We start from the raw sequence: 16,802 nt of genomic DNA on the forward strand, positions 1-16,802 counted from the left end.
TACCAAAATGTTTATATCAAATATTTTGTGTTGGCAAAAAACCAAACCAAACAAACAAACAAAAAAATACAAACCCCATCTCTCTCTCTCTCTCTGTCTGTCTGTCTCTCTCTCTCTCTCTCTCTCTCTCTCTCTCTCTCTCTCTCTCTCTCTCTCTCTCTCTCTCTCTCTCTCTCTCTCTCTCTCTCTCTCTCTCTCTCTCTCTCTCTCTCTCTCTCTCTCTCTCTCTCTCTCTCTCTCTCTCTCTCTCTCTCTCTCTGTCTCTCTCTCTCTCTCTCTTTCAAAACTTTCAGTGGTCTGTATTATCTCCAGTATCACATATAAAATGCTCTGTGGGCTGTTCCTACCTTCCCATTCTTATATTTTACTCCCATCTATATACTTTACTATCCAGTTACACTGAGCTTTTGCTGTTCCTCACACAGGACACTTCATCTCCTAACTCTGTTCCTTTTACTAGCTGTCCTCCATTCCTAGCATGCTCTTCTTCCTCCCTTCTGTCTCCCTGGCTTCCTTCAAGGCATAGCTGAAATGCCAAATACTTCAGGAGGCTTTCTCATACACACTCCACCCCACCTCCATTTATTCCTCCCTCTGCTAGTGGCTTCCCTCTGAAATTACTTTCCATGTATATTGTATTTATCTGGTACATAGTTATGTGCACGTTGTTGTCCCCATTAGAACAAATTTTTCTGAAGGCAAGTAACATATTTTTTCCTTTGTATCCCTGGAACTTCATGCACTGACTGGAACATAATGAACACTTAATAAATGCTTTTTGATTCATATATTCATGTACTTAGATACAGGTTGGAATGGATAATCTCCAAGTTCCTTTCCAAATCTGAAATTCTGTGATTCTGTAACCAACAATAAAATATTATGTCGGCCAAGTGCCAAATGTATGGTACAGACAATGTCTAATTATACTCATGGCAGCATGCATTGACTGCATGCCCAGAAATAGGCTCTTCTCAAGTTTTTTGAGAACCTGCCTAGCTAAGTACTAAGAGGTTCATCACCAGAAGTTTGGACACAAGGAGATAATTTTGTTTTTGTTGTTGATGTGACTATTTAGGACATGTCTGTTAAGGTACGGATGGACAGAGATATAAGCAGGAAATCTTATGCCTTGGAATAATTAATTTTGAGGAAGAAAGTGGTGGTAATGAAGAAGAGAGTGCAGTCTTAGGTACATTGATGTCACAATGTGAGCCCTCCCTTCCCTGGAAGTCTGGCCTGAGCCCCCATGAGGGTTAGAGTGGGAGATAGATGCTGAAAAAGGGGAGCAATGATGATAGGCCTCTGGAGGTGACCAAACCCCAGCCATGAAATCACAGATCCCAAACATATTGAAATATGATTGCAATGATGATGGTGATGATGATAACTCCGGGTTAAAGCCTGTGTCACTTACAAAGGCTTTCCTCCTTGATGGAGAAGATGCTGACTTGATGCTGTCTGCCTGAGTAAGGGACAGAGTTGGCATGATAGCTTGAGAGAAAGTAGATATTTGTCTGGCTTCCTGCTTCTTGGTGTACCAGGGTGGGAGCAGGGGGAGGCAGAGCCAGAGAGAGAGACATAGAGAGAGACTCTGGGAAGCAGTGAGCGTATAGAGCAGACATATCAAATTCTCTGTCCATGGGCCCCATGTGTCCAACCCAACACAACCCCACCAAACCAGATCGAAATGTAATTGGCGAAAATGTTTAACAAAATAAATTTAAAACATAACACAATATAGATAATGTTAATTTGTGGTTTTCAAATCAATATGCAGCTTAAAGGATGCTTTACTATTTGAATTTGACAACACTGACATAGAGGAACCAGTGCCTCAGCACAAGCTTGATTTCCAGTTTATTTCCCTAGAAACTTGAGGACTTCAGTGAATTTCTCCTTGAGAGAGATCAGGGACTCTGTCTCTATCTCTTTCTCTCTGTGCTTGTCTGTCTCTCTGTCTCTCCCTCTCTCCTTTCTCTTTCTCTGCGTCTCTGTCTGTCTCTGTGTCTGTCTCTGTCTGTCTCTGTGTCTCTCTCTGTCTCTGTCTCTCTCTGTCTCTGTCTGTCTCTCTGTCTCTGTCTCTGTCTCTCTCTGTTTGTCTCTGTCTCTGTCTCTCTCTCTCTCTCTCTCTCTCTCTCTGTCTCTGTCTCCCTGTCTCTCTCTCTCTCTTTTCTTTCCTCCCTCCCACCCTCTTTCTCTGTGTATGTGTCTCTCTCTGTGTCTCTGTCTCTCTCTTTCTCTGGTGAGTTGAGATATCTTGATCCCAGTGGAAGAGTTAATTCATTCTGTGCACTGTCTGGTATAACTTCTTGGATTTCAGTTTGTCATCTTCATGGATAAATAAGTTGCTTCTTCTAGACTATTTGTAATAGTCTTCTGTGCAACTATCATTCTACAGGAACGAACCATCTTCTGATATAAGCTTGAACAGCTTCTCTTTTGAGAGATAGTTACCAGGAAAGCAACTTGAAACTAAGAAAAATAATTTTCCTTAGATGAGTGATACTTAGGAGAAGGGAGATACAGATATAATTCTAGGCCAGTACCCTCTCTCTTTTTGAGGAGAGCAGAGTGGCCAGTTTCATGTTCCCTCCTCCATCTTCCTCCCAGGTAGGAATGGAAATGTCCCTTTGAGAGGGGTAGATGAGATTAGAAAGATATCTATTTATGCCTCCCTTCAAGAACCACATTTAGATAAATTCATTTGGACATATTCATAATCTACACATCAAATACTCACACCCTACAATTATATCATGACAATTGATTAATAATCTAAAGACAGAATTGGCCGATGCCATAGGAATTAAGGCCTGAAGAATGAAAAAAATTTCTGCAGCTGGAGAGAAGTGGAGGGGGGAGATAAGGGTGAGCTTTTAGGCAGAAAGGAAAATGTTTAGAAAGGGCTGCTGTAGTTGTTGTTGGTAGTGGTGAGGGTCCTTTGTTCTTAAAGACTTTGAAGATGAGAAAAAGGGAGACCTAGTAAGAGACAGTTAACCTGGTTATATTGGAAAATTCATGAAAGAGAGAAATAAAGACTGAAGAGGTAATAGAAACATACCTCCTTCCCTGGAGTCTCCCTTCTCTTTTTTCCCCCAAAGAGCCAGGCCTGGATCATTCCCCACCTCCCCCTTCAGCCTGTTGGCTCTTTCTAAATAGCACTGTTTGTTCCCTAGCAGCAAGGAGACATTTAAAAATCAATTAATAAGATCAAGAAAATCTCTCCTCTTCACCTATTCCAGAGGGCCCTGGTAAAGTCAGGCTGATTACTTAATTAGCACATTTGGGTCCACAGAGGTGTGCCAATTAAGAGCCCTCTCTGCAGCCACACATGGCCCCAGGGAACTAACTAGAAGGAGTGACAACAGGGGGATCGGAAGAATAGACAGAAGGTGACAAAGCAAGTGGCTAGTCGGGGTGGAGGAGAATGGAGAAAGGGAGATCTCTGTGGCAATCAGATGCCTGTCAAGGTCTGTCTCATAGCCACATGGGGTGGGGTGGGTGTGGCTCTCAAAGCTCCTAGAAGCAAGGTCTGTTTATTTTGGGGTTTTTTGGTTTTTGTTTTTCCATTCATGTCAGGTGAGCAATAAAATCAGCCAGATTTGGGGTTGAGAAGAAGAGATAAACACTGAACAGACAGTATTTGGTTTTTCCCTACCTAATCCAGGACTCTAGTAACTGGACATGGGATATTTAGAGTGTTTTCTCAGAATTACCTTTGGCAGCAGTAAATTCCCCATCAAAGAAGTTAAGTTTCCAGTTCAAGAGGAGACTGAATACTACTTGTCAGGAGTGTTTTAGAGGGTGGGGTTAGTTAGGCAAAGCTTGGATTGGATAATTTCATAGGTCAGTTCCAAATTTAGAATTCTGAAATTTGGGAGAATGGGGGAATATCACAATCCATTTAAAGATGGAAATAATCTTAGAAACAATTTAATTTCATTCCTTCATTTGATATATTAAACAAACAAAAAACAACAAAAATAATATGTCCAGAGGTCTTAAATTAATTGCCCTGCATTACATAAGTAATAAGGTCCAGAACTAGAATTGGAAAGGTCCTCTGGCTTCAAATCCAGTGTTGAAGTGTCCTATGCGGCCTATGCTTTCTTTTTTCATCTTACATAATTCCATTCTTTAACATTTCTCCCCTTCCCTTTCTTTCCTTCATTTCTCTTCACTTTTCCCCTCCCTTTCTTTTTCTGTTTCCTTCTCCCTTCCCTTTTCCCTTCCTTACCCCTCCCTTTTTTCATTCCCTTTCCCTTTCTCTTATCTTTCCCCCTTCCTTCCCTTTTCCTTTCCCTTCCCTTCATTTACCTTCCCTTTTCCCCTTCCCTCTCCCCTTCCTTTCCTTTTTCTAACAGCAAGTCACTTCATTTCCAGGGGCCTCAGTTTCTTCAACTTCAAATGAAGAGATTAGACTCTACGGCCTCTAATGTCCCAGTTCTATATCTATAATCCATTTTATTCTGTTTCATCTCATTATGTTCCATTCCTTTTCAATGGATTTTCATTCACTTCCTCACATTCTGCAGAATCAGATTCAGTACACCCACACACAGCTTTGCTCTGCTTTCACCGACTACTCTCCTCCTTCCCTGCCCCCATTTCCTCTCCCCCTCCTCCCCTCTAGTCCCCATGCTAACAGTGTTCTCTCTCCTCTATGATGTCTCTCTGGTCATTAATGGAGAACACTAGCATTTTTTCAAGAATACCAGGTTTGAAAGAAGTCTGGAGTGGGATGAGGCTTAAGATAGAGAAGAAAAGCTGTCATGAAATTTCAGGCACTAAGGCAGATGGTGAAGAAATCATTACTCAGCAGAGGAGGAGGATAGAATTGTCGATTTAGAGCTGGGAAGGTCTCAGGGGTCACTACTCCAACCTTCCTCATTTTACATAAAAAGAAACAGAGACCCTGAGAAGTTACTAAGCTTGCCCCAGATATACAGCTAGTAAGTGTTTTTTGTAGGATGTACGCTCAGGTTTTCCTGACTCCATGGCCAGAACTCTATCCTCTGAACCTAATAGCAGCCTCTAAGGGGCTTCCTAGCAATGGTCAAATCCTTTCATGTGGGTGAGCCCCAAAAGCAGGGACAAAGGGGATGAGGGAATGAGTAGGAGTGCCACAGATAGTGAACACTTCATGGAAGGCAGCAGAGTGAAAAGGAGAGCCACTAAGATTATAATTGAATGTTCCAAGCTCGAATTCCTAGCGGCTGCTTCTTCCCTATGAGACATACGGCCAGTTATTTCATCTCATTGGGCCTCAGTTTCCCCTGCTATAAAGTGAAAGCTTCAGATTAGATGATCTCTAAAAACTCCTTTAGCTTTAAATCCCTGTGTCCCAGAAAGGAGTTTGATCAAAGGAAAAAGGAACCCAGTATTTTAGTTTTGTGGATCATCCCTTTCCCTTGATGGGAATTAATAGACATCTCCCTTTTGATTTTTCTGGTGATCTCAGGACCTTTGCCAGAGTGCCTAAGTCACATGGATTCAAACCTTTGGATGATCAGAACAACTTGTTCAATGATCAGCCTAGCATGTTGGATGTGAGAGTTTTTTGATGTACTTCTCTTTCTTTGTTAATATTTCTCCTTTTCCCAGAGAAGTAAAGTCATTTGGAAAAGCAAAACAAAACAAAACCTTCTAAGTACCAGCATTCATTTAGTCTCTTCAAGGTAGTGCCCCATCTTGCTTTAGCCAGAAGACAAGGAAAGAGTAGAGTCTAGGGCTGCCTGTAAAATCAATACCAGTACTTCAGCACATTACCTGGCACATGTTGTTCACTCATTTTTAGTCATGTCCACCTCTTTCTTTTTTTGTTGTTTTCTTTTTGGAGGGGGAAAGGCAGGGCAATTGGGGTTAAGTGACTTGCCCAAGGTCACATGGCTAGTAAGTGCTAAGAGTCTGAAGCTGGATTTGAACTCATGTCATCCTGACTCCAGGGCCCATGCTCTATTCACTGCACCACCTAGCTATCTCCATTTGGGGTTTTCTTGTCAGAGATACTAGAGTTGTTTGTCATTTTCTTCTCCAGCTCATTTTACAGATGAGGAAACTGAGGTAAACAAGGTTAAGTGACTTGGACAGGGTCACATAGCTAATAAGTGTCCGATTCCAGATCTGAACTCATGAAAATGAATCTTCCTGACTCCAGGCTAGGCGTTCTATCCACTGTGCCACCTAGCTGTCCCTATAACATATGTGCTTAATAAAGTCTTATTGACTGACTACCTAATCATCCAAGCCTGTCTTTACTCTTTCAACATGATTGACTTTTTATAGCTTGAGTCACCCATTCCCCATAACAATTTACTTCTCTGTCAATCCTTACTTCCTGTCTTTTAAGGAAATGCTCTGGACTATACTTTTAGAATCATCGAATCATATACTGTCATAGTAGGAAGGGACATCTGTGGGCATCTAGCCCAACTTGTATCTCAACTGCAATTGCCTTAACAGCATTGCTAATCATTCCTAACAAATGGTTCTTTGGCCTCTGTTTGAAGAAGTCCAGTGATGGGCAACTCACTATTTCCTGAAACAGTCCATTTTACTTTTGGATTATTCTGATTTTTAGGAATATTGAGTTGGAATTTCCCCCTTTGTAATATCTACCTCTACTTCTCTCTGGGACCTAGGAAGACAAGTTTATGTTATCACATTTGATCCTCTGTAAAATTTTATGAGATAAGTACTACAGATATTATTCTCCTCATTTGACAGATGAGGGCATTGAGGCTCAGAAAAGCTAAATGATTGGTCCCCATATGGGGGACATGACCCCATATGGGTCATGAATCACAGTTTAAGAAGCGTTGATCATACAATGGGTATAGTAATAGCCCCTACCTCCCAGGGTTGCTGTAAAGATCAAATGAGATAATAATTGTCAAACTCTTAGAACATTGTAAGTGCTATAAATGGTAATTGTTATTATTATTATTAATTGGGTTTGAGGGATAGTTAGATTAACAGTAGTTGGATAAATGAACTGTTCAGGGGAAGAAGACAGCAGGAAGCTTGGTACAGCTTGTCCTCCTGAGTGCCTAGCATCAGGAGAAGTCAAAAAACCAAATAGCATATGGGAAGAAGAAGTTGGGAAATTCCTCTGAAGAATAATAGATTTGAAACAGAGATGATGCCCTTCAAGGCTGGCAGCAAGAAGAGAGCTGCTGGCACTTGCCTCCACATCCATCCTCAGGATGGTGTTTTCAATAAATGAATGTGTCACCTCTACTGACTGGCACAGGGCAGTCTGAGAGACTCTCAGATAAAGTTTATATGTTTTGTTTCAGGCTCTGAGGGCTCATATCCTTCATTGTTCTAGAAGAAATTGGCAAAAAATAAAGGTTATCCCTACTTCAAGGGACCTAACCAGGTTTGGCAGGCTACTATGTGGCACAGTAGATAGAGAACTGGGCTGAAAGTCAGGAAGATTCATCTTCCTGAGTCCAAATCCAGCCTCAGACACTTGGAAGCCATGGGACCCTGGGCAAGTCACTTAACCCTCTTTTCCTCATCTGTCAAATGATCTGGAGAAGAAAATGGTAAACCGCTACAGTATCTCTATCAAGAAAGCCCTAAATGGGGTCATAAAGAGCTGGACATGACTAAAAATGACTGAACAACAAGAAAATCCCGGTGTGACCACATCATTCTGCTATTTAAGAAGCTCCACTGCCACTCTAGAATTTGTTTAGAGCCATTATCTAAAGACATTTGGAGAAGTTTCGGGGAGAGCTCAGGTGAGTCCCTACCTTTACTCCAATATCCTGGCTCTGTCTCCCAATCATTCCATTTCCAGACTCTGACTTTTCACCAGCTCTCTCCTATACAATGTATGACTGTGAGAGTTAGACCATATAGAAAACTAAGAGTCACAGAACCAACCCTTTTGGATTTTAGTCCTGGAGGAGACTTTAAGAGTCCTGTGTATAGCAGAGAAATCAAATCAGTCAATATTTAAAGAAATTGAGCCATGGCTGGAGGGACTGCAGGAGAGTGAGTCATCAGTAGCCATGGTGGTTTCCAGAATTATCAACCCATAAATGCCAAAGGCAAAGTAAAAGGTAAGTGTGGATTTTGGGAACAGGGGGTCCAAGAGTGCGGTCCAACCTATGCCCCAAGAGGGACAAGTGGTTGAGGTGCGGTGGCTGTGTACCACTGCTGTGTGGCTGCTTCAGAGCTCCTGGCCTGGAGATCATAGGGGGACCAAGAGACCATTCTGAGGGGGTAATTGCTCTTGCTTTAACCTGCTTGAATCTGGATTGCTGTCTTGGGTGGAGGTCGTGGGGTGTGTGACCAGGTGCCAGAGCTGTGGAGGCTTCAGAGAGGCACCCAACTAATAGCTCCAGCAGCTGAGAAAATTCCAGCCATTTGGAACAAAGCTCTCCTCTCTGGAAGCAGAGTTCTACTGTGGCAAAAAGCTCAAAAGTCAAGTAATTGAGTGGCAATGTGAGCAAGCAAAGAAAGCAAAGCAAGCACAGCAATCCAACTTTAGATTACTTTGTGTGGGACAAAAAGGATCAAAGCATGGAATGACAGGAAGACAAAAAAGTCAGAACTCTTGTACCAAAAGCTTCCAGGAAAAATATGAACTGTTTACAGGCCATAGAGGAACTTAAAAAGAATTTTGAAAACCAAATAAGAGAAGTGGAGGAAATATTGGGAAGATAAATGAGAAAGATGCAAGAAAATCATGAAAAGCAAGTCAATAACCTTACTGAAGAAAATAACACTTTAAAAAATAGACTAACTCAAATGGCAAAAGAGGCTCAAAAAGCCAATGAAGAGAAGAATGCCTTAAAGAGTCAAATTTGCCAGATGGAAAAAGAATCTCAAAAGCTCACTGAAGAGGGGAGGCCAGGTAGCACAACAAGTAAGAGCACCGGCTCCAGTGTCGGGATGACATGTGGATCAAATCCGGGCTCAGACACTTAGCACCCACCCAGAAACACCTGGCTGTGTAACCTTGAGCAAGTTACTTAACTCCAATTGCTTTAAAAAAAAGCTCACTGAAGAGAATAATTTTTCCAGAATTAGATTGGAGCAAATGGAAGCTAATGACTTTATGAGAAATCAAGATACTATTAAACAGATCCAAACAAATGGAAAAATAGAAGGCAATGTGAAATATCTCATTGGAAAAACTGCTGACCTGGAAAATAGATCCAGGAGAGATAATTTAAAAATTATTGGACTACCTGAAAGCCATGATCAAAAAAAAAAAAAAAGAACCTAGAAATCATCCTCCAAGAAATTCTCAAGGAACATTGCCCTGATGTTTTAGAACCAAAGGGCAAAATAGAGGTTGAAAGAATCCACCAATCACCTCTTGAAAAAGATCCCCAAAAGAGAACTCCTAGGAATATTATAGCCAGGTTCCAGAGTTCCTACATCAAGGAGAAAATATTATAATCAGCCAAGAAGAAACAATTTGAATATTATGGAAACACAATCAGGATAACATAGGATCTGGCAGCTTCTACACTAAGGGATCAAAGGGCTTGGAATGTGATATTCCAGATGTCAAAGGAGCTGGGATTAAAGCTAAGAGAGCAAATTGGGGGAGGGGGTATATACTGGGATTACTGTTTTGGGGTGGTGGGTAGGGGAAAGACAGGGAGAAAATTTGTAAGTCAAAATCTTGTGGAAATGAATGATGTAAACTAAAAATAAACATAAAATTTAATTTAAAAAATACTTAAAGAAATTAATTTAGGCTATTCACTGAAAGGTCAAATACTGAACCTGGAGCTTATATACTTTGACCACATAATGAAAAGATAGGATTCACTGGAAATGACCCTGATGTTGGGAATGATTGAAGGCAAAAGGAAAAGGGGATGGCAGAGGATGAGATGGATAAATAGTGTCATATAAATAACAAACATGAACTTGTATAGACTTGGACAGATAGGGGAGGATAGAAGGGCCTGATGTGCCATGGTCCTTGGGCTTATGAAAAGTTGGATATGACTGAATGACTGAACAATGACAACAGAACCCTATGCCTAGAATGCAGTCCCTCTTCATTTTTGTCTCTGGGTTTTCTGGCCTCATTCAAGATTAAGCTCAATTCCCACCTTTTTTAAGAGGCTTTATCTGGTCTCTTCTCTCTTCCTCCTCATTGTTAGTATTTTCCGTCTGAGATTTATACTGCACAAATAGTAAATACAATGTAAATGTTATATATTATGATGATGATTTTATATGTGTATAAATACATTATATATACATATCTATATATATACATACATGTATATGTGTGTGTATATACATACATACATACATATGTGTGTGTGTATATATATATACTATTTATTTGCATGTTCTCTCTACCATTAGAATGCAACCACCATGTCTTTACCTTTCTTCATGTCCCTGGGGCTCAGAACAATTATTGGCGTATAGTAAGCACCTAAGAAATCCTTGTTGGCAGATTGATATACAAGGCTGGAATTTAGAAGAGAGATCTATTTGTAGACATAACATGCTTAGGTGGTTGGGAAAGAGCACTGGACAGAAAAATAACCAGGCCAAAAGATGTCTAGACAGAGATTAGAACACTGTCTTGGGATGCCATCCTGGGATTGTTTTCCCCACATACATTTGCCCTTTTGCATTATAGATAACAGGTTTCAAGGGCACTCACTCTACCAACTGAATTATAGAATCATAATATATTAGGGACCTTAGAACACAATAGAATGCTGGAACATAGAATGTTGGAAATGGAAAGAACCTTTTTTAGTTTTGTAATCAAATCTGAGTATCATAAAGTGGAGAAGATAAAAAGTACAATGTGATAAGTGCACAGAAGACAATCAAATAAGATGCTATGAACTATTATTTAAAAACAAAAGTGAATTGACTTATCAAAGGTCTTCAAGATAGTTGGTAGACTTGAAACTGCAAATCCAAATCAAAGAGAACCTATATTTCCAACCAATTTTCCATTTTAATAGATAAGTAGCACAATTAAGTCCAAACTCTTCTGATGGTCATTTATTTCAACCTTTGTCACCACCACATTTTATGCTAATCCTAGTAACTGGTGTGTAGCGGCAAGCACCCCAAGCACGTCCTCGGGGTTTGCTGCCCATACAGGTTCTTGGATCTGCTTTGAAAAAGGAAAGCAACTCAAAATGGGTTAACAAGCTTACTTTAATCAGTCAGACATATATCCTTTACCTTGTTCAGAGGAAAAAGGTCAGCACCCCGAACTTCAAAGTATACAGGCAGAATTATCAAGACAGAAACAGTTCAAGTAGACAGATTTCCAAACTGTCCAACCATTACATCCATACCCAGTCAACATCTGGGTTTTTCAAAGCCGGGGGGGCTCTGGACAACGGCTTCCCAGAATACAGATCAAATCACAGAACACTTCTCAAAGTGAGCCCCCAAAACAAAGCTACACATCAGGGCTTATATAGCCTTCTCCTGGCTCAGAGAATGTAAACCTTATTGAATCAGTGGCCAATCAAGAAGTATCTACTGAAAAACAAGCCTCCCACCCAAGGCTCCAGGTGCACTTTAGCCTAGGGGCAGGGAAGATCTTTAAATTTATATTCCCATTACATGGGATAGCATCTTGAAAAGAGTATTATGGGTAATGGGAAGAGGAGGGGAAAAAAACTGTATTCCAAGTCCACTTCTACAGTTTTTTTTTTTTCTGTGTGACCTTGGACATGGTTACTTCTCCTCTCTGGTCTTCAGTTTCCTCCAGTGATTAATGAAAGGCTCAGACCAGGTGATCTCCAAGGTCCCTTTCTGTTGTAAGGACCTATTACTATGACTTTGTGACCTCAGGGAATCTCTAAAACCATCTCCCTCTCTTTGGGTAGACATGGTACTGAAATAAAAGCTAGACCAAGAGGACTTTCAAGGAAGCTAACCTTGAAGGGCATATGTGAACAAGGCAGAAAGGAGAGAGATGCTAAAGTAACAATGGCAATAGCCCAGATGTGACACCTAGGGCTCAGCAGTGCTAATACTGAAAATTGACATTGCACCCCAAGCATATGTGTCTGGTCACACACCTACATGCTGTGGAGAGGTCATTAGGTAATGTTCCATCTTAATCATCTCCCAGTACCTAGATAATGAGCCATAGAATGTCCGAAGATAAACTGGCCCTAGGCCTTCCAGTTGTCAGAAAGAGTCATTAACCCTTTGTAGAACAAGGAATATTGTTACATGAAATCCATCAGTATGTCCCAGCATCCTTACCCCTAGGTAAGAGTCACAGAATCACTGAATCAAAGAATCTCAGAGCTGGATCAGTCCTCAGAAGGTATCCCATCTAAAACTTCCTCCTAAAGAATTAGAATTCATGAGTTCCTCTCCTTTCTCTGAACCCTTTGAAATCAACTTTCCCATAATCTATTGCACATCAGACTATGCCCAGATTTCCTCTCCATCTCTATCATAAACTCTAAGAAGGAGTCATCCCTTATCCCGAATGTTTTTATTACTTTCACTCCTGCAAAAGTTCTTCCCTGTTTGTGAAAATCAGATACAAAATAGAATTCCCCCTTTTGGTTCCTTCACATGTTGAAAGGATGAATTATCATTAATGTAAGTCAAGGAATATATTAGCTCTTCTGCATTTGGAAGAGAGAGCTCCAGCAGATGTAGGGATAATTGAAGACTCCCATAACTACCATATGATTCATGGTTCTGAGCCAGACTTATGATCTGTTTTCCAGACTTCTCATCTAGTTCTTCTTTTTGTCCAGGTGCTCTGTAGCGTATTCTGATGATAAGCTTACTTGCTTCTAACTCTGTTAAGCTTCACCCAAATTCTTGCTACTATTCTTCTCTAATTACTGGATCTCCTTCAGGTGTGAGGTTACATGTGACCTCTAGGTTCTCAAGTGTGGCCCTTAGACCGGATGCAAACTTCACAGAACAGTTATATTCAGTTGAGAGATCTCATCCCATAAAGTATTAGTGATATATTTTAATATAAATTTCAAACCAAAAGTATCAGTGATATATTTTTATACAAATTTCAAACCAGAGTTTTACTACTGATTCCTTTCTTGGGTTATGTCTCCTCTTTGCTTCTGATTGTTTCAGCTTCAAACTTTATTCTTACATTGCAGTTATTCTCTATGATGTCTAGTTTGATGGTACAGGCAGTTTTCTCACCTTTATCCTTTTCACTTTAAAACTTTTGAACCCTTTAATCAGATTTGTAGGACACTAGACAAATGTATTCTTATCAATTTTTCAAATCCCTAACCAGGAGCCTATCATTCCTATATTTTAAACCATGGTCCAGAAATCTAAATGCCATTCTCAAACATCAGCTTCTTAAGCAACTATGCTCATCTTCACCCCTTGCCTGTTATAGGCAGCAGTTATAAATACACCATCTATGCCCTAATCATCCTCAGTTTCTTCCCCAATACTTATATGCTTTGCTGTTGCTTTTTCTAGATCACTACTGGTAGTATCATTTGTGCCCATATGAGCCACTAGCATGGTTACTTGACATTGATTTTGAGATGTCTTGGAAGATTCCCTGTTGTCAGTCATTCAACATTAATTGAGTTCTTACTATGTTCAAATCTTGTACAAATTTGGAGTGAAGTTGTAGTGAGTGACAGGCAGTAACACTAGGATGGGTTCAAGATAGTCTCTAATGATATTCACACAGGTTAAGTGTATCAAAAAGTAACAGGAATTCCAGTTGAGATAGAAATGCATGTGGACTCCCTCCTTCCTACTATCCCACAGGACAACACACAAGATGGTGACTCAGATGTGTAATGGATTGTGTGCTCCAGTTGAAGATGCAAAAGGACAGACCTAGGTTCTATATAGTGTTTTTAAACAAAGGACAGATGTGACACCTGTCACTTAGCCGGTGAGGAAAGTTGGGCAAGGGAAATGAACAATAATAAAGGGAATTCTCTAAAAACAAATTACCTAATAAGGAACTAGGAAGACCTGTTATAACTGTTGTAGGTCCCAGAATACAGAAGCCCTTAGAATAATGAAACTAGGATTATAACCAAGCCACTTCGGCAAGCTTGCAGAAGAGTTCCAGCAGTCAGTTCTAACTGGAACTGGGTGTGCTGAGGCTTAAGCCTACCTGTGCACTGTGTAAGGGCCCAGGGCGAGAAGAGGGAGGCCATAGACTTTCCCAGCTAGTCACCCAGGTACTGTTCTAAGTTCTGGAAATACAAAGAAGGGGAAGGGGTTGGAATGTACCTTGCCTTCCCTTGAAGAGTTCACATTCTAATGGGAGCTCAAATTCTATATTCTAATGAAAATAGCTAACTACATATAAGGTAAGAGTAAGGTAATCTTAGGCAGAAGGTAGAGAGTGAAGTTGTGGGGTGGTGGTATATTGAGATAGTCCTCCTGAAGCCTTGACCTGAGTCTTTTTTTTTTCTTAGAACAAATTTAATAGAGCTACAAAACATGAGATGGGCTTGAGCCCAAAGAGGTGACTATGGTACAAACAATGTTAACGCAGCACTTGGTCATTAAGAGTGAGAGAGAACTGGCATGCTCAGCCAGCCGGCTGCTGCCCTGAGGGAGGGAGGAATGATCTGGATGAATCAGGCCCCATGAGCAGAGGGCATGACCAGCTACCCCACACTGTCTGGGCTCCTGCTCCAAAGACTTTCTAGTTGAAAGGTTGGGTAAGATCAAGCACATTTGTCCTGCAGACAGTAGCTAGCAAATCCGCAGGCCCCATGGGGGTATGGGCAGGAGGAAAAGGACCATCCCTGGCTGCGTAGAGAAGCTCACTGCTGCTTGGAGAAGTATTCCTTACTCCCCTGAACATCAGGCTTGATGGTGTCACTCCCTGGTTTCCAGTCAGCAGGGCACACTTCGCCATGCTTGCCTGTGAACTGGAAGACAAGCCAAAGAGTTTCATCTACAGAGCGGCCCACGGGAAGGTCATTGATGGTGATCTGGCAGAGGATCCCCTTCTCATCAATAGTGAAGAGACCCCTGAATGAAATTCCCTCATCGACCTTTAAGACCCCATAATCTTGAGCAATGGTATGTTTGGGGTCAGACAACAATGGGATATTCACAGCTCCCAGTCCACCATTCTTCTTGACCATTTTGACCCAAGCAAGGTGACAGAAGTGTGAATCCACTGAGGCCCTCATCACTTGGCAGTTGATTTTCTTAAATTCTTTAGCTCAATCACTGAAAGCAATAATCTCTGCAGGGCACATGAACGTGAAGTCTAAGGGGTAGAAGAACAACACAATGTATTTCCCTTTGTAGTCAGAAAGGCTGATGTCTTTGAACTGCTGATCACGCATAACAGCAGTAGCTTTGAAATTGGGGGCTGTATACCCAATCTTGGCATTTCCAGCAGACATATTGACAACAACAGCAAGGCTCTGCAGACAAGATTGGAGGAAGGAGGAACACGTGAGGAGGATCTGGAGAACACCTTGACCTGAGTCTTGAAGGAGGCTGGGGAAAGCAGGAGGTGTAGGTGAGGAGGTAAAATATTACAGGCCAATATGTTAAGTCAACAGCATTTATTAAAGGTGGACCTAAATTTAAAAATACCTCAAAAGACCAAGATGTATAAATTGATGCAGTGCATTTCTTTTATACATGAAGAAAATATAGTAGAAAGATAAAAATTATGTGCTTGTGATTATTTGAACTTAAAGTGCACTTGTATATGCACTTATATATTAATATAGAATATATAGAATAAATGTATATAATTATATTTTAACATATTTTATAATATATTTCATATTATGTTTATATTATATATTATGTTGTATATAATAGATAATATATTTTATATTATTTTATATTTATATTATAATCTATTTTTTATAAATATAAAATTATATGATATGGTGCGATGCGATACAATATGATACGATATGATATGATGTAGTATAATGTGATGTAATGTGATACAATGTGATATATGACATAATGTGTTATGATATGTTGTAATGTGATATGATGTGATATAATATGACATGACATGACATAACATAACATACAATAAATTTACTTTTTTAAAATTGGTACAATTGGTGGATCTGGTCTTTCTAGTGTTAGGTATTTACTATGCATTGGACACTGTACTGAGTGCTGATACAAATACGAGAAAAAAGAAACAGTCCTTGACCTTAAAGAAATTCCATCCTAAAGAGAGGAAGACAGCACAGGAAAAGGAGAACAAAACATGGCTTTCCTGGGCACTTCCTCAAAATGGAGGTTCTAGGTAGAACTCAACAATGAGAGAAGGAGGCCTCAGGAGGAGAGTGAGAAGCAGCTGAGACACAGTGGTGAATAGTATTGTGGATAGCCAGTGACAAGGCACAGTGAGTAGAAAAATAAAAAGGTAAAAATCGTCCCTGCCCTAAAGAAGCTCACATTCTAATGGGAAGACAACAGCCTGCTCCATCTATTGTTATCATGTCAACAAATAGCTGCTTCAGACCCTGAGCAGGAGTCAATAACTGACAATACTTTTCTCTTCTTCCACTCATTTCCTCTTGCTGATCTCTTACATGGAAACACCTTTGAGAGCAAGTAGGTGCTTCTAGAACCCTCAGGGAATTTGGGGCCATTCTTTTTTGAATGAGCCTTAAATTTATATTTTAATTCCAAATGTACAGAAGTCAAACCCTACCCCACCCCCTTCTCTTCCGTTTGACATTCTTCCATTCGCCAGCCTCCTGACCCAGGTGGGGTTCCTCCTTTATGTCTTCAGATCCTTTTCCATTCCTCCCCACCACCACCCCAACATCACCAACATTCCTATTGTTATTGGTTAT

The 16,802-nt window shown here is 40.6% G+C and overlaps 1 pseudogene; it reads right to left on the reverse strand.

Annotated features, from left to right (window-relative positions):
• Positions 1-14,774: 14,774 nt before the first annotated feature.
• On the reverse strand, positions 14,775-15,368 carry LOC138155828 (peroxiredoxin-1-like; annotated as a pseudogene).
• Positions 15,369-16,802: the final 1,434 nt, after the last annotated feature.

Source organism: Petaurus breviceps, unplaced genomic scaffold (genome assembly GCF_028583685.1).
Source record: "Petaurus breviceps papuanus isolate PSGF00001 unplaced genomic scaffold, PetGlider_PUasm1.0 98, whole genome shotgun sequence".
Lineage (NCBI taxonomy): Eukaryota > Metazoa > Chordata > Mammalia > Diprotodontia > Petauridae > Petaurus > Petaurus breviceps.